Source organism: Lontra canadensis, unplaced genomic scaffold (genome assembly GCF_010015895.1).
Source record: "Lontra canadensis isolate GAN:19392208 unplaced genomic scaffold, GSC_riverotter_1.0 scaffold95, whole genome shotgun sequence".
Taxonomy (NCBI): Eukaryota; Metazoa; Chordata; class Mammalia; order Carnivora; family Mustelidae; genus Lontra; species Lontra canadensis.
This window is the reverse complement of record NW_022631089.1, coordinates 1,022,545-1,044,726: the sequence shown is the minus strand read 5'-3', so window position 1 is coordinate 1,044,726 and position 22,182 is coordinate 1,022,545.

Below are 22,182 nucleotides of genomic sequence, written 5' to 3'. Positions count from 1 at the left end.
AGAACATATTCTGTGAGAAGTTGACTTAGGAGGGGAAATTGAAGGTACTCCCTGGGGAAGTGAAAGTTGATGTGAGATCTGAAAAAAGAGTAGGAACTAACTAGATGAGAAGGGGCTTCAAAAGCTTCCTCACTGAATGACAAAGGCATATAAAATGTTCAGACTGAGAGATAACTTGAGTAGGTTTATTTAGGCTGGAGAGTTATACATAAATCAGGTTATCCAGAGAATTACTCTCCATGTTAAGAATTTACTGTGCTTCTCCTAAATAAAATGGGCTATTAAGAAAGGATTTTTTTAGTAGTTTCTTGACATCTGATTTATTGAAACTACTTTAAAATATTTTTATATCTAAGAAAATAAGGCAGAAAATACCTTAAAATTTGCATAAGGTGAGTGTACATTTATATATATATATATTTTTAAGATTTATTTATTTATTTGAAACAGAGTGCGAACACGCACACACTTGAGTGGGGAAGAGGGAGTGAATCTTTGAGCAGACTCCACACTGAGTGCAGAGCCCATGTTGGGGGCTCCATCTCAGGACCTATGAGACCATCACCTGAGCCCAAACCGAGTCAGACCCTTAACCAACTGAGCCACTTAGGTGCCTCCATTTTTACTTCATTTTTAAAATCTACCATACCAAATATTTTTACATACCCTTTCCCCTTTCTTTGGGTGAGAGTTAGAGATGGTTAAGAGGAATAGGGCATTGCTAGAACTTCCCAGGCCCTTTTTAGTGAAAAATACCACAGTACACTGCAACTGGAATTCCTGGTGGCTTAGTCCCCGAGGAGTTTGCTTAGCTTGATCTGTGGAAAGGAGTAAATTATTGGATCTGAGTCACTGAAGGGTTTAGAATTCTTTATAGAAGTGAAAATAGTACTTCTTAAATTGAAAGGATCTTTTGACCTTGTGAGAAAAACAAAGAATACCTTAACTTAAATTTTTGTTACTGGCAAAAAACAGTCTAATGGACTGAAGGGAATACACACATTTTATTTCATTTAAAAATTTTATTTCAGTTATTATTTTTGCCTAAAGAAAATCTCCTTCACAACTGAGATTGACTACTGGCAGCGAGAATGTTGCCAAAGAAATGATTATTTTGACATAGATAAGCACTCTAAATAAGATCAGGATATATGCTAAGTTGGGGTTGGTATGGGAGTTGCAGCATGGAACTAGAGGAGGTAGAATTGGGCTAAATGAAATAACTGAAAGAAAAACAAAGATTACTTAAAATAGGCTTTACTAAAACGATGAGAAAAATCTAAGTAAAGAAAAATAAGCAAGAAAAAGTTCAAAAGTAAAATGCATGTCTGTGGTGCTTGGTGGAATGATAGTAGTTAAAAACTACAATTTGAAGATTTACCTACATTTATATACATAAATATATGCATATACATACATACCTAAAATTAACCGAGTCAAGTGTTTTAGCAGTTATGGAAGAAAAAAGACAAATGTTTCAATCAGAGGAAGAGTTTGGGTTTGAACTTTATGAATTGATTGAATTCATTACTTAATTATTCATTTCTTCATTATTACATTGCTTGTAATGTCTTGGGTTGTACCTTAAAAAACAAACCTAAGCCAAAATTACATTTCATGTATCTGAAAATTAAATCACAATATATCTATGAACACCAAAGGTCACAGACTTGCTTGGTGTAAAATTAAGAAACCAAGTTATATTAATGAGAAATGCATGGCCTCCAGGATCATGAGCATCCCTCATAAGAATGGTACATTTGTTACACTCGATAAACCTACATGGACACATCATTATCTCCCAAAGTCTATGGTTTACATTATGAGTTTCTCTTGGTATTGTGCATTCAGTGAGTTAGGACAGACAAACGTATAATGACAAGTATTCACAATGATTGTATCATATAGAGTATTTTCACTTCCTAAAAATCCTGCGTTCTGCAATCTTCCCTCCACACCCCGCTCCCTTCACCCAAGGTAGCCGTTGATGTGTTTACTGTCTCCATAGTTTTACTTTATGTAGAGTGTCATATCGTAGGGAACATGCCGTATGCAGCCTTTTCAGACTGCCTCTGCTCACTCAGTAATATGCAGTCAAGGTTCCTTTATGTCTTGTCATGGCTTGGTAACTCTTTTCTTTTTAGTGCTGGATAATATCCCATTGTTTGGATGTACAACAGTTTATTTATCCATTTACTTGCTGAAGGACATCTTGGTTGCTTCCACGTTTGGCAATCATGAACAAGGCTGCTACAAACATTTGCACACAGGTTTTGGCGTGAATATATGTTTTCAACTCCTATGAGTAAATGCCAGAGAAGTTTATTGCTGGATCATGTGGCAAGAATATGTTTAGTGGTGTAAAAAACCACCAGACCATCTTCTAAAGTGGATGTATCATTGTTTCACTCCTACCACCCATAAATGAGAGTTTCTATTGTTCTGTATCATTTGAGGATTTTTAAGAACTTCCAAACAATATTAATTTTCTTGATCTTTTACATTAAAAGAAATAAGAAAATAAAAAAATAAAAAATAAAAGAAACATAAAAACATAATAAATTTTTAAAAACCCTCTGAGATATAATTTATCTATAATGAAATGCTTATTTTTAACTGTAAAGTTTAATGAATTTTGACAAATACATACATCTATGTAACCATCACCATAATAAATTTAGAGAACCTTTTCATCAACTCAAAAGTATCCATGACTTTCTGCATTGAGCCTTCACCCTACTCCAGACCCAGGCAATATCTGAACTGCTTTCTGTTCTATAAATTAAATACCGTATTTTGAGAATTTTGAAAATTGAATAATGCATTGTGACCTCTTTTAAATCTGACTCTTTTCATTCTCCACGTTTCTGAGATTCATACATCTTGTGTATCAAAAGTTCGTAACTTTTTTTTTCCTTAATTGCGGAGTAGTGTGCAAATACAACACAATTTATCTATCCATCTACCTGCTGATAGGTACTTGGGCTCTTTCCAGTCCAGAACTATCAAGAATGAAACTGCTACAAATATTTGTTTACAAGTTGTTTTATGGACATACATCTTCATTTTGGGAGGTGGCTATTACATCAAAGTGTGAATCACTGAACCCTTTTACTTACTTTTGAAAAACTTTCATCAGCTTCCTTTTGTAAAACTCTAATCTTGGTTGCTTTTTTCTTCTTCTTTTTTTTAAAATATTTTATTTATTTGTTTGACAGAGAGAGAGAGACCAAAGGTAGGCAGGAAGAGAGAGGGGGAAGCAGGCTCCCCGCAAAGCAGAGAGCCTGATGCGGGGCTTGATCCCAGGACCCTGAGATGACCTGAGTCGAAGGCAGAGGCTTAACCCACTGAGCCACCCAGGCACCCCTAAGTTGCTTTTAAAATAAAGTTAGGTCTCATTATTCAAACTCTATAAATCATCAAATGACTTCATTTTTCACTTAAAATAAAACCCAGCCTCTTCATTTACTCTTTAAAGCCTTGCAGGTTTTGCCTTTATGCCCACACAGAGTTTTGGCTCCATCCCTCTTCCTTCTGCTTACTGTACTTTAACATCATTTCCCTTCTCTACGTTCCTCTATCATAAGTTGTTTCTCATGTAGGGTTTTTTTTGTTTTGTTTTGTTTTTTTTTATGATTCACTTATTTATTGGAGAGAGGGAGAATCAACCAGAGGAGCAGAAGGAAAAGAAGAGAGAATCCTAAGCTGATTCTGCGCTGCACTGAGCACGGAGCCCCACACAGGACTCAAATCTCATGACACTGAGATCATGACCAGAGCTGAAATCAAGAGTCCTATGCTTAACCGACTGCGCCTCCCAGGCGCCTCCCTCATTAAGCTCTTTGTGTCAAATAGCCCACTTGCAGGAGTGCTCTGCCATCCTATGTTTGCATGACTGGCCTCTTTTTTTTTTTTTTTTTTCCTTTCACATCTTACCTTAAATACCATTTTAGCAAAGGGAATTTCCTCCCTTGCAATCATATCAGCTTAATTTTTTTCATTGTGCTTTTCATCTTCTGATACATTTGTTTTTTTATTTGATTGTATATTAGTTTACTGTATGTTTTACCTACTAGAACTAAGGCCCCATGAAACAAAAGATTGTGTGAATTGTTTACTGTACTATCTTTAGTGCTTATGACATCTCCTGGACCATAGTTGTTCTTTAATAAATTATTTAGAGAGCAGCTGAAGAACATAACATAAGCTAACTCTTAATTCATGACCATGCTCCTCATAAGGACCCACAATGTGGCTGTAAATTCTTTTTTTTTTTTTTTTTAAGATTTTATTTATTTATTTCACAGAGATCACAAGTAGGCAGAGAGGCAGGCAGAGAGAGAGAGGGGAGGAAGCAGGCTCCCTGCAAAGCAGAGAGCCCGATGCGGGGCTCGATCCCAGGACCATGGGATCATGACCTGAGCTGAAACCAGAGGCTTTAACCCACTGAGCCACGCAGGGGCCCCGTGGTTGTAAATTCTTAACAATTTTTTCCCCCACATTCCTTGTGGCATAGATGACTAACTCGTATTGTATGAATTCTTGTCATCATTATTAGAAGACCTCTCCCTAAATTTTTAACTGGGAACATAGTCGTTTAGCTTCCGATTATATTTTTCACCCCGCCTCGTGTTAGCATTAGCCACCTGAGTGATTTTCAGACAGTGAAATGTGAACACATCCCCAAAGACAAGTTATTCTAGACTCTCACTCTACTCCTTCTGGCAGAGCAGAAACCCATAATGACTGAAATAATAGTGCAAATTATGTGTTTAGGGTGGCAGGGTTGCACTTTTAGCTTATGTCTCTAAAAGACTTCAGGCTGGGGAGTCCACCTACCTGCCCAGATTTTTATATTGAAACAAATATGGGGTGCCTGGATAGCTCTGTGGGTTAAGCATCTGACTCTTGATTTTGGCTCAGGTCATGATCTCAGGGTCATGGGATCGAGTGCCTTGTGGGGTTCCACAATTAGCAGGGAGTTGGCTTGGGATTCTTTCTCACCCTTTCCTAAGAACTGGTGCTTGCCCCCCAGGAATATCCCTCTCTCTCTCTCTCTCTAAAATAAATAAATCTTTAAAAAATAATTAAAAATTAAAATATTTTAAAAAATACCCCACACCAAGTGTGTTATTTGTCATACAGTAGAACATTTAATACAGATTTGGAAATAAAAAACTATGTATTAAGAACGAGGAGAGACTAGTAGGCTACAGTGAGAACAGTGCATTAAAGAAAAGGAGATAAATGAGCTAAGAGACTAGAAATTTGAAAATAATCAAAGTGCATCTTGAAGACATCCCTAGACAATTGATTGCATGGATTATGGATAAGGACTGTGAGCCAGTTGTTAGATTCTTAAAAAGTATGGATCTTAACTAAAAGTCAGTTGTCAATAAGTAAGTAAAAATGAGGGGTTAAGAGCAATAGAGTCAATTGTTTAGACATAGTGGAACCATGGAACTGGACTTTTAAAGGAAGGGGAAGGCAGGTATGAAAGGTATGTGGGAGGAACTTCTGAGGACATAGCATCACCAAGCGTGAGCCAGATTTCAGTTAAGACCAAAAGGTAAGGGACACTTGTTGAGAGGAGCATAGGGATATGGGAAGCTTAATTAATTATGAGATGATGTTCCCAGAAGACAAAGTTGATGAATTTGAGTTTGGGTAAGGAAGAGAAGGTCAGATCAAGGGTAAGGCAGTCCATATCAGTCAGCATTGACTGATACAAACAGGTTTAAAAGGCATGAAAGATTTAGTTTCAGCAGCCTCTCTTGATGGCGGGTACTAAGTATTGTGGTCAGAACATTGCCTGAATTGGCTGGGCAATGCTCTATCTTGAAACCACTAAGTAAACTGATAATGGGCCCAGAAGCTGCAGATGCTGCTTGCTGCACTGGCAGGACAACGGCTGAGAAACCCATTGCTCATGGGATGTATTTAAGTGAGTGATGTATATTTGCTAGTAGTGACTTTATATTTGAATATATGAATTATGAATGGATAGGTGCCTCTGTGTGTGATCTTAGTGTAAAGATATCTGTAGATTATATTCATGAATTTGTCTGGAGCAGTTCAGCTAATTAAAGCAATGTACTTCAGATGCCAAGTCTACAGGTCTATTTCCTGTGGGGGCTTTTACATTTGCAGAGCACAGAGCACATGCTTTAATGAATGTTTGGTCATTAAATGAATAAATGAATAAAGCATCTGTGGGGTGAAGGAGAGTGTGTCTTTAAGGGTCCCACCACTGTCTAGGCCTTTATGCACAAACCACATGTTCAGAAGTCCATGCTTGATCCAGTAAGAGAAATCTTGTAAGAAAGTTGGACAGATCAGCAAAGATTATCTGTACTCACAGACAAGCAACTAAAGGGCACATTCTTAGAGTGTGAGTAATATCTAGTGTAATGAAAGAGGAATTGGTTATGTCTTAAATTCTCTGTCTTTTCAAAAAATATAAATATCATTTTAAAAATACAAATAAATATAATGATAAAGTTTAATGTAAAACTGAAAGTAACTAAAAAAAGGTCACCAAGAGCCCTATCTTTTCAAATATCTGGTAAAAGGATATTCTGTTTAAATTTTATTAAAATTTGAGTGATTATATTTAATTAACATAGTAAGTTAAGGGAGCTTTTGCTAGTTATTTACTTATTTCTTATGTACCTTGTGACAATATTTAATACATTTACCTATCTTCCCATAAGACATGTAAACTATAAGAAATAAAATCAAAGCATTTGCTTAAGAAATTGCATAATATTTTTATGTAAATTACAAAATATTTTTCCCCTGATGGGTTCTATGTATAAACTCTAAATATCTCCCTGGATTGAAAAACACACATTTGTAACTTAACATATGTTGTTCATAAAATGCAAAAGTCAAGAAATAATGTAGAAGAAAAAAACTATTCTTAATTATCTCAAAAAGAAAATAGTTTTAACTTTCAGGGTCACTTTTCTCTGGCATGATATTTTTACCAGGGAATATAATATACCAAACTTTTGTATACCATTCTATACTACAACATAAACAGATGCTTATTAACACCATTTGAAATGGTTACTTATATTCCATATATTCCTTTAAACAAAAGGTACCTATAAAATGTTTAGGAAATAATCTAAGTGCAGAGATTATAGAGTTAATCTCTATATAGATCAAGTCTCCACATCATTTTCATTAGCCATTCTCATCATCTTAGAAAATACTTTAAATGACAGTTAATCAAAAGGAACATAAATTTACCAAAGTAATATACTTGTATTTGAAAGCTTAAAGACAAAGAATTCCATATCAAAGCTTTCACATTTCAAAGCTTTTCATATAATTTCAATGTAAATATTAGTTTACTTTTACTTCATTTTATTTGAAAGACAATTACTTTTAAGGAGACTTATTCCTGAAGTCTAAAATTCAACAAATAAAACTCCAACCACAAACAAAGACAAGCAGAGACTCAATTCCTAAGTATCACTAACTTGATTTTAGATTCCAACTTTTTAAAAATAAATAATGAGAAACTGTAGTGCCCTGTGGCTTCCTGTCTAAAACATTTTTATGTTCATACATCAGCCAGACTGTCATTGTCTTACATCTGTTATGTTGCAGCAACATTATTCATTATAATTCTTTGTTTGTTCAACCAAAAGGCTCTTTGGGTTTGGTTTTACCCCATATTTTAACAGATGAACTGTGTTATCTATGCACAGAAGTTATTTTTACGCTTTACTTGTGAAACTTAACTGCTTGCATGTGCAAAAGCAAACAAACTGTTGCGTTCTGCCTCGGCGCCATAAAAAACCTGGACCATCTGGAGCTCATCACTTTCTTGGTCAATTATAGATGAACAGAGTCTTGAAATACTGAAGAGACAATCCATCAAATACAACCAAGGGCATGAGGCTTTCTTAGAGCCATTTCCCAATCAAGGTAGTAGCTCCTATTGTTTGACCACGCTCCTGGTTTGATTTCCTTGGGCACAAAAAGACACGGTGCAAAAGCCATTAGCCTCCTGAGGGACTCGGTATGGTCATTTCAGTTTCTTAATTAGAAGAAGCTGAGAGTCAACATTAAAAAAAGTGCCATGTTACACTGCAAAGATTTTATGATTTCTCATGGAGGGTCCCTTGGGTGACTCTGTGATTTCACTTAAAAGACCCTCAACACTGGGAAATTAAATTTTATTGACCACCACAAGAAGCTAAGTAGAAGAAACTCGTTTTTAAATACATTGGTTTTATGTTATTAATAATATTGACCTTTGTTGTAACTTTACCATATTTTTATATTTATCATACAATAATAATTTACCATATTTTATTTTTATAATTATGGAAAGTATTGCAGTTGTGCAGTTTTGGAGTTATAAAATACATTTTGGTGTGAGAATAGGAAATTTATTTGGAAAAGGATTTTTATGAGAAAGGGATTTTTCATAAATCAAATATCATAAGAAGGCAGATGGTTTTAAAAGATTGAAAGGGATTTATATGTTTCCAAACCTTGCTTTATGGAAAATAATTCCTGAATGGTTTGCTCACCACTTCTGACTCCCTCCACACTATGTTCACCAAACCACCCAGCTATCCAGTCTCCAAGCTCCTTTTATCTATGCTTCTTTGCATTTTGTACTTTCCCTCTATCTGTAATTCTTTGTCCTGGATATTGTCATTGTGGGCCACTTACTGACATTTAAGGGCAAACTTCAAAGTAGATCCTCCCATGGCCCTCAATCAAGATCAGATTTTGAATGTCCTCTTGCCAACTGTTTAAACCACATCAGCCTGGGTGGTTTTTCTCCCTTCCTTCCTCCCTCCCTTCTCTCCGTCTTTTATTTTCAGCATATGACACTACCAAACTATCTTGTTTATTTCCATCTATTTGCAGACTAGTCCCCCTCCCCCACATACATGCTCTGTATTTCTTGTTTACCACTTTATTCTCAATATATAGAATGATACCCAGCATATAAATATTTATTGAATAAGTGAAATGTAAACAAGAATAAATAAATTCAAACACAGATTCTTACACATCTTAAAGAGAATAAAGATTATTTTTGAACTGCCTGTAGTTGAACCATTCTATAGATACATATATATGATATATGTAGTGTTTTTTAATTTACTTTACTCATGTAATTTTATTATTATTTGCTAACTATTCTGGATTATCAGCTTTGATTTTTCTCTTTCATATTAAAGTTATTTAAAAGACAATTGCTATTGATATTGTTTTTAATTTTCTGATCATTTTCATGTTTATGTTTGTAACTGACTTTAATGCTCTTTTCTCATTTTATGTACATTATGTTCAGAAAATGTTTATTTTTTCCTTTTTTTAAAAGATTTATTTATATGAGAGAGAGAAAGATCAAGAAAGAGTGTGCATGCACAAGTATGGGGGAGGGGCAGAGGAAGAGGGAAGGCAGGCTTCCCTTCTGAGCAAGAGCCCAGTGAGGGACTGGAACCCAGGATCCCTGGGATCAAGACTAGAGCCAAAGGTAGACACTTAACTGACTGAGCCACCCATGCACCCCCAGAAAATGTTTATTGTATTGAATTATTTTCTGAGATCTATGGAAATTTTGTTTTTGGTGTAACATGTGGACATGTTTGCTAAATGTTCTTAATGTCCTTAAAAAGGATTATTTCAGTATAAAATAAAGTTGAAAATTTACCAATTGGCTCAATACTAATAATTATTTTATATTGGATCCTTTATATTTATTAACTTCTTTTCTACTAAAACAATGTTTGACAGGGGTAAACAAAAATATATACTAATACTGAATTTCCTTTGATGTCTTTGTATACTTTTATAGATTTTTCATGTTATATTTTCTTCAATATTATGATATTTGGCTTTTGAACTTAAATTTCATGAAACAAAACCATTTTGATGGACTGAACTTTTTGTGCCTGCCTATTTCATTTAGCACTTGTTCCCTTGAATTTAAACTTGCCTGATATTTATATGAAAGAAACCTAACCTCTTTTATTCAGTATTATACTGCTCTTTTCATCTGTCCTTGTAATTTCAAACCTTCATATCACTGTTTTATATCAATATCTTGCATATCATGCAAGGGTGCCTCATTTTTTTTTTTTTTTGATCCAATAGGTAAGTTTATCCCACCTGCATTTATATGTAAATTTCTTTATTTAAATTCTGCTTCTTTGTTTTTATGTGAATTCTTTCTTTCTATGCTTAAGCATTGCTGGTCTTCTAATATGTGGCCTGGTTTTTATCGTTTCCATTTTATTTTTGCTTTGTTTTCCAGTGTTTTATCTTTTAACCTTTTTAACAGTTACCTTTCTGTGTTTATAAAGTATGCTTATAAAACACACTTTTTCACTTGTTAATTTTTAAGGGTATTAAAAACTTTTTTTTTAAGATTTTATTTATTTATTTGACAGAGATCACAAGTAGGCAGAGAGGCAGGCAGAGAGAGAGAAAGGAGGAAGCATTCTTCCTGCTGAGCAGAGAGCCCCATTCGGGGCTCGATCTTAGGACCTGGGATCATGACCAGAGCCGGAGGCAGAAGCTTTAACCCACTGAGCCACCCAGGCACCCCAAGGATATTAAAAACCTTTTTATGAATTTATGTGGGAATTATATTTTTCTGTTTGCTTTTTACCTTCTTCTCTATATTTTCCATATTATTATTTTTCTAATTATTTTAAATTTAGTGATAAAATTTTTCATTCTGTTCTGTAACCATAATTCCCATAACTAAATTTATATGCATCTAAGTATTTATGTATCAGTGTATATCAATATTTGCTGCCCATATATTTGGTATAACATTAAATGAATCCTTCAGGGAAAATCCCAAATTTCACATCATACCTCAGTAAGCAGCGTGTAATTATTTTTATTAATTAAATAGATAGCCTTAATTGACCGGGGTCAGAGTTCCTAAGCATCATTCTTGGGAAGCCATGCCTAAGCCATTGTTCATGAAGAAGCCATTGAAGAACCATTTTGGGGGTCACCATGCCATCTGATCTTCCTGAGACTGTTCCAGTTTTAGCACTGAAAGTCTCATACATAGGAAATTTGTCAGTCTAAGGAAAATTGGCATGTTGTCTCTATGTAGTTATTGCACTTCGTTTGTGAGCCTGGAGCCCCTGTTAATCAAGAGCAGCAGTCAAACCGATGAAAGAGTAAATAAGACCAAGGTTTCTATCTGTCCATCAACATATCTGATGGCAATGATCTTCTGCGAGTAAGGTCTACAGCTTCACTTCTTTCTTCAAATCCACTTCTTCTCATGTCAAGTCCAACCCAGAACCATACAGGGAGGAAGAGTCTAGGAAATGTTCCCAGGTCAACCACGTTGACATTGTGCAATCTAGCACACCTAAGAAGGAGGGCATGAATAAATGGGAATAAATGAGTGTTAGGAATATAAGGGAAGGGATTTATAGTATCTGGTTTTACTACAATATACAATATGCAATATAGACTTTAATATTCTAATATTAGAGCTTATTATGATTACACTTCATAATTTCAGAGGTACAGTGATTTTGGGATAACAAAAAATGTTAGCAAGGACAGGAAAGTGGTAAGCTAAGATGTACTTGAGCTAAAGTGTTGAGGATTTATGAGGTCAGAAAATGACAGGTAGAGTTCATTCCCAGGATTGCTAATTTCATCTTGACCAAAAATATTACAAATGATGAATTAGAGCTAAATATACAGTGGATAGAAAGAAGTAATTAAAGGGTAAAGAGTGACACAATATGATGGAGAGACAGTGAGGATTTAAGAGACTAAAGATTCCTCTTCTCTAACTCCATGAGAATGAACAGTCCTCCCTTGAAAGGGTGGTGTTCTCAGCATAGGCTTACTTCTTGACAAAAAAGTTGAGGGAAATTTTTAATGAGAGTTTGCATCTCTAAGCAGAATTCTTAGTCATGAAAGAGGTGTTGTTGCATATATAACAGAAAAACTTGGATGTAAGCCTGTCATTGAGATGTTGGGTTGGGACAGAAGTGATTAAACACTAAGGACATTTAAGCATATGAAAATAGGTACAATTAAAAGACCTTTTGACTTGATCAGTGATCAAGAATAACCAAAATGTGAGACATACTTTCTTTAAGCTTAAATTTTAGAGATAATAATAATAAATTAAATGGGAATAATATTTTCCCTTATAGATGAAGAGGTACTCAAAATGATAAAAAACCTTCTGTGACCTCTCAGGATTCTGTGGATAGATCTTATGTCTACTGGTGGAACATTTTTCATTCCTCTGAAATGAGTCAACATCGATCCAGATTAGTTATGTGGGCTCCAGGAAGGGGCATGTAACTTATAGGAATTGTCTCTGTTTAAGAGGCAGACGCAGTGTCCATCTGGCTGATGAAGTTAGTGCTTATGGAGGTTTGCCCATAAGCATAGTCATAGTCCTGGCATCTGGATTTATTGGAAAGAAAGAATATTCACTATGATTTTATATGATTTTATAAATTCCAAATAGCCCATTAAGAAAAGATTTTCTAGATATGTAAGACATTGGGAGATCTAAGTTAAAGAAATGTTAGTGGAAATAGAATCTGATGCCCAATAGATTTGAATCTGACAGGGCAGAAAAGCCCTTGTCCTGTGTAGAATGGCTTTTGAGGTGGTAAGATATCCTGGTGAAAATAAAAATGTTATTCCTGAAATGGATGACTTTGGCTGATATTTTCAAAATATTTATTGCTATATAACATAAGTAAAGTATACAGTTCATAAGATTTGAGTTTGATGAAGCAAACATAACAATGCATCTACTATCAAGATCAAAATATAAAACCGTATCAGCACCTTAGAAAACTTCTTTTGTGTTTTCTCCAATCATTAATATCAAAGGTAATCAGTCTCCTATTATTGTTATAGGTCAACCCAAATAATGACAAAAGAGGATGACAAAGAGGATGACAAAATTCATTTTATGAGGCCAATAGTTCCATGATTTCAAAGTCAGACAAAGACATTACAAGTAAAGTAAGCTGCAAAACAGTATGTCTCATGAACATAGGGACACTTCATGAACACCCTGGGTTTGAGGTTGCTCAAGCACTATGTTCAATGGAAACATATTAGCGGTATTTGCAGGTAGCAAATTCATGGCTGGGGAGATGGCTAAATGCATTAGAAAAAAAAAAAAATCAAAGAGAAGGTAAACAAAGAATACTGCACTGTTGTCTTCTTTTGTCTGTTTTGGTGAAATGGAAAGTAAAAGAAAAACAGCTCCAGGCTTCCAGAGCCACCTTGTTATGGCAAGTAATTCCGTCTCAAAAGGACAGAGATGTGTCCTTAAAGGGATAGGTGCTCTCCTGTTAGGTATGTGATCCTGTCTGACTGGTAATCAACGAAAGGATTATATAGTTTACAAATTCAGCTAATTAGTCAAGGAACTACTGAAACATACGAATATTCAGGCAACAGTTAAGTTACTTTGTAGATATCTTTAAGAAACATCCTACTGAGATATTTTGATAGAGCCTCTCTTGAAATGGATTTTCTCTATCAGTGATAAGGAAGATATTTCCCTCTCCATAGGTATTGTCAAATAGAAGGGCTTGTTCAGTCTTTCTCAGGGTCCACAGTTAGATGCAGTTTTTGCAGAAATATGGATAAGTGGGGAAAAAAAATCCCAATTGAGTAGGATAAAGGTAGAGTTCAAACATGTGCTTTAATGTGTTTCCTATCCTACCTTTTGATGCTGGTAGATTTTCTTTCTAAGATTGGTGAAGTATTGAAAATGCAGTCAACGTTGAAGTTTCTATATGATGCAAGTAAAGTTTCCCCTAATTCTGTACCTTTGACCCATGTGGTCCTTGATGCTGTGATAAAAGGGGCTCCAACTCAGCTCTTTATGAGATCTGGTTTTGCGGAGAGGGGAGTAGGGAGAATAATGTGAAAAAGTTGCTGCCAATCTCTTTGTCCAGCTTCAACTAATGGGATGAATGATGAGACAGTGTTTAATATTATTCATTTACCTTCTCCTTTTTACATTTCATTGCTAACTAGCCATCTGAATACTGGCAAAGTTACTAAAATTTTAATGGATTGCCATAAGACATTAGGTAATCCTACCATCCTAAACAACTCCTCAAAATGTTAAAGAATTTGACCATATTAATTATCCTAACCTTGAGATATGAGGATGTCAAAAAAGGAGAATCTTCTTTTTTAGAACTCATGGTTATTAAAATGGGTGCAAGGCAAAGGAGAGAATTATGATCCCAGTGACAGGATGCAAATCTCTTGAATGTAACTCCCAGTAGAGAACCTAAGGATGTGGATAAAATGGACTAAGGGTCGTGAAGACACATCATAGGGACTGTTGAGTGCTGGTGTTGATTAACTTGACCAAAGTACAGGACACAGCGAATGTGGAAAATTCTTATAAAACTTTGATTGCAGTTAATAGAAACATTCTTTCAACAACAAAAAACATATTGTCTCTGACAGCTCTAAAGTTATTGATTGAGATGCTGGTTTCTGGAGAAATCACGTAACACATCTGGGAATTCTATTAGCTGCTGTTCACAAAGTTACCAGGAAAAGAACTGAATATAAGAAGGCTCTGAACAACAGAAGGCTTTTGTTAACCTTTCAAAGACACATTGCACAATCAATCCCTTTGGTACCTTTGGCTGCCCATACTCAAATAATATTGGAAGTGTCTTTTACGCTCAGTCATGCTGATCTGAGCCTTTGAAAGAAACCTGTTTGACTCCCAGTGGTGACTACTGGGATTTTAGACTAAAAAGTAACCTGATGTCTCTTCAAGTTATGTTTGCCTTTGGCCTATTGTTGGGCTCTTTAGTTGAATTTGATTATATTATGGAAGAACACACAATTATTTTGACACTTGAAGTTACCATTAGGTCCTAAGCTATGCCAAAGCATTAGTCCAGCAGAAAAAGGATTCACAGTAGTGTTTCCACATTACATGGAAATTTATATTGAAGAACACATATTGAGGTGACCTTTAAATGTACTCCTTATGATTGGTTCTCAGAGGAAGTAAAACAAGGAGTATGGTTTAGAGATGTTCAGTTCCCTGCAGTCCTATGAATTGTTTCTTCATCCAACTCAGTGTAATTAGTGCAGCACACATCCAAGCAATTCTGCTTAACATATTTACAGAAGACAAAGTAAAACATGGAAACCTGTCACAAAAGTTTATAGCAATTTTATTTAAAATGGCCAAAAACGTCCTCCTATGGGAAGATAGTAACTGCATTTCATACGTTTTGAAATGGCATGCTTTCAATTCAATTCAAATTCATTTCCAACTATTTCTTAAGTTTTCTGGTGATTTTTTTTCTTTGCCCCATGCATATGTTAAATTATGTGCATATATGTATTGCTTAATTTCTAAGTATTTGAGGTGAGAATCTAGTTATCCTCTTGTTATTAGTTTCCAACCTAATTACAAGTAAGGTGAGAGAATATACTCTGTATAATCTTATTACTTCAAAAAATGTTGAGGGGCGCCTGGGTGGCTCAGTGGGTTAAGCCTCTGCCTTCGGCTCAGGTTATGATCTCAGGGTTCTGGGATTGAGCCCTGCATCGGGCTCTCTGCTTGGCGGGGAGCCTGCATCCCCTTGTCTCTCTGCCTGCCCCTCTGTCTACTTGTGTTCTCTCTCTCTCTCTGTCAGATAAATAAATAAAATCTTAAAAAAAAATGTTGAGACATTTTCTATGGTCCAGCAATTGGTGATTTTGAAATGAATGTATAGTTAACAGATTTTGAATGTCATGTTAGATAGCTGTCAGTTATAAATTTGTAAGTTATGTTTGTTAGATCTGCTACATCTCTACTGATTTTTTTTCAGATTGTTTAATATTAATGAGAAATGTATGTTAAAATCACCAATAGTAAATATATATTTTCTAAATCTTATTATTAGTTCTGTCAGTTTTCCTTAGTAAAGTTGTAGAGAATATTTGGATTAAGAGTTATCTTGTCTTACTCATAAAATGAGCCTTTGTTGTATATGTCCTCTTTACAATGGTGTGCTTCTTGTCATTAAGTCTTTCTCTACTGTGAGATGGGCTCATCAGCTTTCTCCCATGCATGCCATGGGAGTTTCCATACTCCTATTTACATCATCTGCTGTTAAGAAACATCAATTTAGACTTGATTTTAGTTCTAATAGTTACTTTTCTATAATCTCAGAACATAATATTTTGAATAATTCAGAATATTTATATTTCATGAAACCAATGCTACAATTGGTTTAAGTCTGTCAGCTTTCTTCTAGTTTCTATTTGCTGCAGGTGTGCTTTGTTTTTTTCTGTTTTTTATTTTTCCCCCTTATTTTGGATTAATCAAGATTTTCTCTTGAAGAATTTCATTTTTCTCATTAACTTGTTCTATACTGATTTATGGTACTTTATAATTGATAGTAGACATATTAGTGACTGCTTGAACATTGTATTCTGAACATTTTATGAAAAATGGAAAGTCATTAAAATATTTTAGGTTATTTTCAATTTGAATTTTGTGTTATTATTAATAGGTATTTTAGTTTTACATATAGTTACAAATACATAATAGACTATTATTATTACTATTAATACTATAGTTTTCAACAGTGAATATGTTTTTATAATCATTCACATTTTTATCATTTTCTGCCATCACCATTCCTTTTAAAGTCTAGCTGGCATTGTTTTTCCTTCACCTTGAAGAATTCTCCTTAGTTTTTCTTTTAATGGAAGTTTACTGACAGTAAGTTTTTATCAACTTTTGTTTGTTCTAAAACATAATAGTTTGGGACTTATTTTGAATAAAAGTTAGAGGTTTCATGTTGGCAAATTTTCTTTTCTTCTCATTTTAAACACTCTTAAAATTTTTCTTTTGCCTTCTATAATTTCTTTGTAAAGTCAACTGTCAGTCTTAATTTTGTTTTTGTTTGTTTTTTAAATATTTTATTTATTTATTTTGTTTTTCATGTAATACCTCTAGGTTTTTAATTAAAATTTAATATATTATAATCTTTAGTTTTCAGAAGTATTCTTTCTTTGGAATACTAATCAATTTATATTCTTTGCTTCTACAGATCTCTGTAGTGTTTAGCCATAAATAAAAACATACACATATGTAATATATACATATACAAATAAGTTTCTGTATATGTTAATATTTATAAATTTATGTAAAATTATATAATATATAATATTTATGAATTTAATTATTAGTATATTTACATATATTTTATGCACATATATAATTTTATCTACTTCTTTCTAGTTTTTGCAGTGGAAGCATTGATCTACTCTGCTCAACTGCACCCTTCCTATATACAGAAGACCCCACAATTCTGGGCTAATATTTTAAAAACAACAATATCAACAAACCAGTCCCAATGGCCCAAATTTTATGTATAAATACTCAGTGAAATTTCCCATATTTTGGGTAGCAAGTAATTATTTGTTGGAGTTCTATAAATATTGTTTTTTACTTGCTGGTATTCAGGTACTAGTCCTGTTCCACCCATCCTTATAACTTTAACTCCACAACACTTTTTTTCCCATTCTACTAGAGTCATATTGCTACTAGACAAACTAGTTACAGTGTTAGAATACCACAATTCTCTTGAAAAGAATCTTCTTGGAAGTATTTTTATTCAATGCCTTATTTATGAAATTAAAATATTTTAATATAGTTAGAAAAATATTTTAATATATTGAGGAATCTGTTTAATATGTTGAGGAATATATATATGTACATTTACATACCTGACTGTATTCTAATATGGATTAAAGATTAAAAAATTGGAAATTTATTATCTATAGTCACAGAAGTAGTTGATAGTTAACAAATATTAAACTCTGAAACCCTAGATCTAAACTTGGGAGATGTATATACAAATATTTCATGTAATCAAGAGACATTTTAGTGAATCAATCTCAAAATTGCAGAAAGAGTACAATTTGAGGCATACTTTGATATCATGAAGCTTAGTAGTCATGTTTTGCTTTAAATTACTAAAGCTTTTTCTTTACATCAAACATTAAATACAATTTTTCATATAATAGCAAACTTGTTTCACAATACCCTTATTTAATTAGAAATATCAAGAAGCTCTTGAATAATACTTATTTTATTTCCCTGGAAAGGCAATCTGATAAAACAATGCAGTATAAGATAGTAAAATTCGTAAAATTCGCATTACTCAGTATCAAAGATGTGATTTAGGAGGAAAAGAATCGGGTTAAGTCTATGAGTTTTTAAAACCTCAAGATATTACTATAAGAGTCTTTATCATTGGCCTTAGAGAGAAAACTAATGAAAGCCCCATTATCCAGCTTTGCCTTTCCTTACTTTAATAAGAGGTAAAATGCTAAAGAAATAGTTATGTCAAAAGCCGATGGCAAGTAAATTAATATAATCTCCCTCTAGTTATCAACTGTCAGATTTTCTAGAAACTTGTGATAATAGGATCAGTTTTAGCTATTCATTCTAATAAAGATAACAATGTGGCTTAAAAGATGTAAAAAGTGAACATATTGGATCAAAAAAATAATTCTCATGATTAAAATAGACTTCAGGAGGAAAGAATCCTTAATTGATGTTATATATGAGAAAATGTAAGTGATTGTCACAAATACATATTAAAAGATGTCTAATAAAAACATATTAATAGAAAAGTTTCATTAGATTTGGATAAAAATTCAAATCCCTCCAGAGGTTGCTATACATTTTAATTATTAGGCTCCAAGGAGCCACGCATATACTTCAATCATTTCAAAATCAGTAGTGGCTGAGAGTTATGTAGGATTGATATCCTTCTTGTTATTCAAGTTATTTTCCTCTATTGTACTGACAAATTTTTATTTTTACTATTCTCTGTTTATTTACTATAAATTCTTAGTGAAAAATTAATATTAATGATTATGTTTACTATCTCTCAAATATTGCCATATTCTTTAATTATAAATAGAGGTTAAATCCAACCTAATATTTACTGATTTTATTAATAGTTTTTTTCTTTTTTACATTCAATATTCATTTATATTTACACTCATATTTACCTTAGGTTGCTCTTCTTTCATTTTCATATTTTGGTTTGGGATTATTTTATTTCTTCCTAAAAGATTCTCCCCAGACTTTCTTTTTAGCACATATCTACTGATGTTGAAGACTTCCAGCATTTATTTGGCTGAACATGTCTTTAAGTTGACTTAATTTTTGAAAGACATTTTTTTGGGGGTATACAATTCTTTTATACAATTTACTTTGAAGATGTCATCCAGAGACACCTGGGTGGCTTAGTTGGCTAAGCATCTGCCTTCAGTTCAGATCATAATCCTGGGTTCCTGGTAGGGAGCCCTGCTTGGGGCTCCCTGCTGAGCAGGGAGTCTACTTCTCCCTCTGCCCCTCACACTGCTCAGGCTCTCTCTCTCAAATCAATTAATAAAATCTTAAAAAAAATACATATGTCATCTATTAACCTAGGATTTTCAAAATTTCTGAAATTCAGTTTTCAATTTTATTTTTTCTTTAGAAGTAATATATATATTTTTCTTTGCTTAGAAGATATTTCTCCTTGCCTTTGGTTTTCTTTGCATTTATTCTGATTGATATTTGCAAAACTTCTTGAATCTCAAACTTAGGTCCATTTGTGAATTTTCAAAAACTTTTAGATTTACCTTCTCAAAGACTACTTCAGTCTCATTCTCTCTATTTTTTTTTCCCTCTTCTGGGACCTTATTTAATAACATGAAAAACTTTTTCCTTCTTCCCTTATATCTATATTTCACTCTTTACTCTATTTGTATCCTTTCCATATCTGTGTTTTTGTTTTTTTTTTAAGATTTTATTTATTTGAGAGAGAGAGAGAGAAAGCAAGATAGAGAGAGCATGAGCAGGGGGTAGCAAGAGAAGCAGACTCCCTGGTGAGATGGGTGTCCATGTGGGGTTCCATCCCAGGACCCTGCAATCATGACCTGAGCCCAAGGCAGACAGTTAACCAACCATCTGAGCCACCTAGGCACCCCTCCTGATCTGTGCTTCTATCCAGATATTTTTCTGATCTTTCAGTTTACTTATATTCTGCTCTGCTATCACTAACTCGTTAAATCTATCAAACACTTTTTGGTTATTGTGTTTTCCGGTTGTACGATGTGTATTTGGATTTGTTTTTGCACATTCTGATTCTCTGATGCTATAAGCCATCTTCTTTTCTATTTTTACATATTTCTCTCAATTCCGTGCACATTTTAACCATAACCACTTTAAATATGTGTCTACAAATTTCAAAGTGTAGAACCGCTGGATAGTTTTGTTTGTTTTCTTGGCTTTAGGTCGCTTGGTTTTTTTCTCATGCAATGGCTCAGATGTTTTTGGTGAATTTCAGGCCGTCCTTCTGTATAAAGTTCTGTAGTCTCCTAGTGATGGCTTCTGTTTGTTTGTTTGTTTGTTTTGTTTTTGTTTTCTACACAAAGGATTTACCTTTACCTTTTGCTAGAAAGATAGAGGGACTAATCACCTGAATTCCATCCAGACCAAAATGAAGAAAAGTTGTATTATACTTTTTTTGTGTGTTCATATACTTCCTACTTTCTTGGTTCACCTCTGGTCCCAAAGCCTTCTAGGGAAGCTCCAACTGAGCCTGGGGTGTTCTGCAACTCTTATGTGTGTCTAAACTGCACTGTGATTCAGGTCCCTCAAATATCTATTCGTTGTCTGAAAAACCTATTACAAGATCTTTTTTTTTTTTTTTCCCTCTCTCTCTGTTTATTAGTATCAGTGGATTCCTATACTGCAGTCCTTACCTTTCACCTTTCACTCTGTTCTCAAAATTGGAAATTACCTGGAGGGGAAGAACATCTTCAGGGTTACACCCAATTCCCCCACACAACTCCAGTCCTCTTCAAATTGTATTCCCAAGGTCTTACTCCCTTTGATGATCTCTGATGCCTTTGAATATATTTAATGTTTTTGTTTATCCATTCTGCATACTAACTGGCTTCTGTTGCTGTTCACTTTAAGGTAGTTGATCTGCTGCAAGGTAATCCCAATCTTTTCAGAAAGCAGAATTATCATGTTTTCGCAAGTTGTTCAAACCATTTAAATTATTATTTAAGTATTCTTTTACAAAAAAAAAAAAAAAAAAAGACTTATTGCAACTGTGATGACAAGAGTTTTAGTTGTCTACCTGCCATGAGACGTATATTTCAACTGTTTTTAGTTGCAAGGAGCAGGTAAAAAGTTTCCACCACATCTGAGAAAATAACACAATTATGCAAATTTCTCGTGAAATGAGTGGCTATGTTGAAAGAAGAGTTCACCACATCCTCCTGAATAATGTGTTTTTCTTTTTAAATGCTCTGCATTCTTTCTAAAGAATAAATGAACATATTTATTTGAATAATTTGGTAAGCAGTAAGGATTTACCATCTAAAGAACTGCAATTTTTGAAGAGTTCTAAAATCTATTTGAAATAATAATTTGTGTTAAATCTCTACTTATAACATATACAAAAATAAACTTGAGCTACTTAATATCTGGAAGTAACAAAAGCTAAGTGAAAATACAAGGGGTATGAGATAATGGTTTAAGATTTAGTGTGTAAGGACCCCCGGGTGACTCAGTTGGTTAAGCGTCTGCCTTCGGCTCAGGTCATGATTCTGGAGTCCTGGGGGTTCTGGGATGGAGTCCCTCCTTAGGCTCTCTGCTTAGCAGAGAGCTTGCTTCTGCCTGCCACTCTCCTGCTTGTGCTCACACTCTCTCTTTGTTAAATAATAAATTAAAAATCTTAAAAAAAAAAAAAAAAGATTTAGTGGGTAGAGGTCTTCCTAAGGTCTTCCTAGGTCTTCCTGTCAGACAGGAAATCCAGAACCCATCTCTCACAAAAGTGAGAGTTGTAACTATACCAATTACTCATATCCATTTCTCTTCCAACCCTGGTTGTTGTAATTGCTTCATCTCTGTGCTTCTAGAGGTATTTTTTTTCCCTTTTACTGCTGACACTTGCTCCCAAAGTCACATAATTAAACTGTCAGCACCAAAACAGTAAATTCCAAAATCTTGAATCCTCTAGTAATCACTAGAAAAATTATTGAAATAATTCCTCAAATCCATTGTAACTTCAAACATAATGATTCGATCTTGCTTTCAGTATCCTATTACTCTGACCTTGATGTTTC